The 5,584-nt window shown below is 39.0% G+C and overlaps 1 protein-coding gene across 1 annotated transcript in view; it reads right to left on the bottom strand.

The window, feature by feature from the left end:
• Window positions 1–5,584, bottom strand: part of USP28 (ubiquitin specific peptidase 28) — a 66,418-nt gene that overhangs the window by 59,209 nt on the left and 1,625 nt on the right. The gene's annotated exons all lie outside the window — the stretch shown is intronic.

Genomic DNA, 5,584 nt, shown 5'->3' with positions numbered 1-5,584 from the left:
TTCAGTCCGCAGTATGGATTACACCTCAACGTAAAACAAAAATCCTCGCAACTGGACCAATAAGCAGCATCACAATAAATGGAGAAAAGACTGAAGTTGTTAAAGATTTCATATTACTTGGTTCCACAATCAACACCAATAGAAGAGCAGTCAAGACATCAGATGACGTATTGCACTGGGCAAATCTGCTGCAAAAGACCTATTTAAAGTGCTGAAGAGCAAAGATGTCTCCTTGAAGACTAAGGTGCACCTAACCTAGGTCTTGGTGTTTTCAATCACCTCATGCGAGAGCTGAACAATGAACGAAGACGACCAAAGAAGAGTTGATGCCTTTGAGTTGTGGCGTTGGTAAAGAATACTGAAAATAACCACGGACTGCCAAAAGAATGAACAGATCTGTCCTGGAGGAAGTGCAGCCAGAATGCTCCTTGGAAGCGAGAATGGCCAGACTTCATCTGACATGTCGTGTTGTCAGAGGGGACCATTCCCTGGAGAAGGGTATCATGCTTGGTAAAATGGAAGATCAGTGAAGAAGGAGAAGGCCCTCAACAATATGGACTGACACAGTGGCTGCAATGATGGGCTCAGGTGTAGTAAGGCATGTGAGGCTGGCACAGGACTGGGGAGGGTTTCATTCTGTTGTACACAGGGTCACTATGAATCACAGCCAACTCAACGGCACCTAACAACAACAACATGAGTCAGAACCAACTCAATGGACAACCAACAACAGCCTATCATCAGGTGCAACAACGTGCTATCATCAGGTATTTGACTGACTTTAGGGGCCATCAATTATAACAGTACCATTATTTTCTACACTACTGAGAAAGAAAGAATGCTACTATTGTAACTATGAAACATTGTCTTAATGGCAGTTCTAAGAGACATATGAATCAGTCACATCAACCTAACCAAACCAAACTCACTGCCATCAAGTCAGATCCTACTCATAGCGACCCGTCCTTGGGTTTCCAAGGCAGTATCACTATGGAATAGGTTGCCCAATCTTCCTTCCGAGGAGTGGCTGGGGGGTTTGAACCGCCACCCTTCTGGTTAGCAGTCAAATGCCTTAGGCACTACACTATCAGAGCTCCTTAGTAAATCTGAAATTTCTCATTTATGTTGAGGAATACAACCATTTCCCTACTCACAGGTATACTGCTGGCATGTGACAGGCAATTCTCTTGCATGTTTCTCAGTGAGGAAACTTAATACAACTTAATACACTTGTGCTATCTTCCTTTCTTAGGTCCCATACAGCACTAGTTTGTAGTTTTGCAAGAAAATTTAAAGCTGCCATCATTCCTCTAACGACAAATATTTTACTTTTTATAAAATCAAATTTATGCCCTGCTGTTGATTCCATGTTTTTCTTCCTACACAGCATTTTGTTTCAATGCTGAATCACATTATAATCTTTCTAAAGATATTTTAACTGACAAACTCAATTGTGTGGTACCAAAAGTGTATATACATATATAGTTCAACTAGTTAAGACAGTAGGAATAGCAATGAACAAGTTCAAACATGGGCAGACAATGACAACTACATCACATCTGCTACTTGGATGATGGCAAATATATGGAGCATTTTGATGTCAAATGTGCAAATCAATGCCATATGGTATTCAAATTTTAAATAATTTACTAATCATTTACATTTTGTCTTGGAGGAAAGTCATATACATTCTAGTTTCCCCGCTCCCCTTGTCCAAGTAGCTGTGGTCATTAATACATCCAGAAAAATACACTCAGAGGGAAAAAAAAAAAACCACTTCTTCAGTTCCCTTTTTGAAAAGCTAGTGGGGTAGAGATTACATCTGAGGAGCTCTGGTACCATAGTGCCTAAGGCATCTGACTGCTAACCAGAAGGTTGCCGGTTCAAACCCACCAACCACTCCTTGGAAGGAAGGTTGGGCAATCTACTTCCATAGTGATACCGCCTAGGAAACCCAAGGAGGGGTCAATATGAGTCGGATCTGGAGGGGTCACTATGAGTCGGATCTGTCTTGAAGGCAATGAGTATGGTTTTGGTTTTTGGTTAGAGATTATATCTCCGTAAAATTAAGCTGTACAGCTCCAAGAACAATGTTCTACATGTTTAATTCAAATCCAAATTCCTTACTTTGTCATTTTAAAACCCTAACTTGCTCAACTTCCCCTACCATCTTACCTCAGAAATGCATTCTCTCATGTGCTGGAATTGTGAAAGAAATAAATAACAGACATTTTACTTTGACTATAAGGTGTTTTTTTCCCCTACACATGAAACCAAAAAATAACTACAAAAAAGCCTGATAAAAAAAGCTGCATTGCAGCATTGTAAATTTCTCTTTTACAGCTAGAAAAGGGTAGCCAATAATAAAACCATTACAATGTGATTTAATAAAATATGGTGAGCTTCTTCTATTACTCTGGTAGTGTAGTGACTAAGGCACTTGACTGCTAACCAGAAGACTGGCGGTTCAAACCCACCAGCCACTCCTCAGAAGGAAGATGGGGCAATCTACTTCTGTAGTGATACTGCCTCAGAAACCCAAGGAGGAGTCGCTATGAGTCGGGTCCGACTCGATGGCACATAACAACAAAAACAACAAAGGCTAAAGGAAGGTAGAAAGCCAAATCTTCAGGAATTACCTTTTTAATGCTAACTAAGTAACCAGTAGATACTTGGGTCAACATGGAAAGCTGTAGTCTTTAAGAAAAATAAATGTGTAAAGCTTCTGAGAACGCTCCAATCTTTGGGATCGGTTCTTTTTCATTTTCTAAATCATGTAGGGAAATTCCCTCCCTCAATTTGCAAATTATTTATCACATTATTCAACAATCAAGTATTATTTTATTATTACTGCTTTGCGCTAACGCAAAGGTTTTTTGTTTTTGTTTTTTAACAGTTTTAACTGGCCTACTTTGAGCCACTTGTTTTTGGAAGCAAAATGATCTCCCTGCCTGCATATGGAACGACTACTGGAAATGAAGCTATGTTTCAGTGTCTTTGCGTTTTGATGCATTCCCACAAACTCTGCTCCGTACTTCATTCTCCCCTTTTACCCTCCATGTTGAGTGAACAAATTAATCTGAATGAATGGGACTTGCTGCCTTCACTCAGTATTTCACAATACATGCTTCTCTAATTGTTTTCTGTTGTTGCTGGTAAAAATATACACAGCAGAACATACTCCAATTCAAGAAATTTCTACATGTACAATTCAATGACATTAACTACATTCTTTGAATTCTGCAACTACACTCATCCTCTCTTTCGAGTTGTTCCTCCCCCATTAATATAAATCACTGCCCCCTAAATTTCCTATCTAATCTTTCAATTTGCTGTTGTCAATTTGATCCCATATTTAAAAGTGCACAATGCTCAAGGCAGACATTTCTTACTAATTAAGCTAAACTACTGTTTGGTTTCAAGAAAACTCTAAAAAACCAAACCAAATCGACTGCCATCAAGTCGATTCCAACTCATAACGACTCCTACTGGGTTTCCAAGGCTATAAATCTGTACAAAAGTAGATTGCCTCATCTTCTTCCCATAGAGCAGCTGGTGGATTTGAACCACCAACCTTCTGTTTAGCAGCCAAATGCCTAACCCACTATGCCACCAAAGATTCTTAAGAAGACTCCAGGGGATATTTTCTATTTAATGTTTAAGGTTTACTGGTTATCTCAGGGCAATAGTTTCAGGGGTTCATCCAGGCTCCATGGCTCTAGTCCATAAGAATGGGTATTCTAACTGCTTTAATAATGAAAGTCTTGCTTCCCTAAAAGCAAGAATCATGCAACATATAGCTGTCTTCTTCGAATTACCCATAGCACAATGCTAATAATAACTATAACTAACTCTTACTGAATACCAACTTTAAGGTAGAAACTGTAGGTGTCTTACTTTTACATGTAAACCTTAAGCTTAAGAATTATTATTCCCACTGCACAAATTAGGAAACTAAGGTTTACAAAAGCCTATCTGTCACTAGATGTCTTAAATTAAAAGATAACCCAATAAAGCTCCAAGACCTTGTTTTTTTACAATGGGTTCTTAGATACTACACCAAATGCACAAACATCAATAGAAAAAAAAAAAAAAAAAAGATAAATAGGAGTGCATAAAAAGTAAAAACTTTAGTGCATCAAAGGACTTTACCAAGACAGTTAAGAGACAATCTATCAATGGGAGAAAATATTTAGTAACTGTATCTCTGATAAGGGTTTAATATCTAGAATATATTAAGAACTCCTACACCTAAACAACAAAAGACAAATAACAAAATGAAAAAATGGGCAAAGGACTTGAATAGACATTTCACCAAAGAAGATACACAAATGGCCACTAAGCGTGTGAAAAGATGTTCAGCCTCGTAAGTCATTAAGGAAATACAAAGTAAAACGACAATGAGATACTACGTCACATCCACTGGGAAGGCTATTATCAGGGAAAAGGAAAATAATAATGTTGGCAACGATGTGGAGAAATTGGAACCCTAGTGCACTGCTGGTGGGAAATATGTAAAATAGGGTAGCCTGTGGAAAACTGTTTAGCAGTTCCTCAATAAGGTAAACAAAGAATTAGCCAGCAATTCCACACCCAGGTATATACCCTAAAGACTTAAAAACAGCGATTCAAAGAGACACTTGTACACTAATGTTCACCACAGCACTATTCACAAGAGCTAACAAGTGGAAACAACCCAAATGTCCATGCATAGATGAATGTAAACACAAAATGTGGTACATATAATGGAATATGGGAGCTCTGGTAGCATAGTGGCTAAGACACTTGCCTGCTAACCAGACGGCTGGCGGTTCAAGCCCACCAGCCGCTCCTCGGAAGGAAGGTTAGGCAATCCTACTTCTGTAGTGATACTGGCTCGGAAACCCAAGGAGGGGTCGCTATGAGTTGGGTTTGACTCGACGGCCCATAACAACAAAACAACATAATGGAATATTAGTCATAAAGAAAAATGAAGTTCTGATACATGCTGCAACATGGATGAACCACGAAAATATTATGCGGAGTGAATTAAGACACAAAAGGTCAAGTATCGTATGATTTCACTTACATGAAATATCTAAATTAGGCAAATGCATAGAAACAAACGTTTCTTAGTGATTATCAGGGGCTGGAGGGTAGCAGGAGGTAGAGTATGGAGACATTGCTTAAGAAGTACTAATACTGGAGTTTGGAGTAATGAAAAGTTTGGCAATGGATAGTGGTGATGGTTGTACAACATGGTAAATATAATTAATGTCACTAAACTGTACACTTAAAAATAGTTGTTACTGATTGAATGTGTCCCCCCTAAAATATGTGTCACCTTGGCTAGGCCATGATTCTCAGTATTACTCCATTTTGTGATCTGATGTAATTATCCTACACTTTATAATGCCCTCTGCAGTGCAGTAAATTACTTAGTGTGGCTTTTCTACCCATAAGTCTTTGTAAACTCCAAGGTGGGATTTGCTGTGAGCAACTGAGGAGCTCCTGATTGCTGAAGCTGTCCACCTGGAGTATTTCTGTTGGGAGTGGCACAAAACAATGTTCTGGGAGGTGCCCACTCTCTCTCAGGTGCTTAGAG

This window comes from Orycteropus afer, unplaced genomic scaffold (assembly GCF_000298275.1).
Source record: "Orycteropus afer afer isolate SDZICR_OR568_19922 unplaced genomic scaffold, OryAfe1.0 scaffold00036, whole genome shotgun sequence".
NCBI lineage: Eukaryota > Metazoa > Chordata > Mammalia > Tubulidentata > Orycteropodidae > Orycteropus > Orycteropus afer.
The sequence above is the reverse complement of the archived record's forward strand: the minus strand, read 5'-3'. Positions and strand labels throughout refer to the sequence as shown.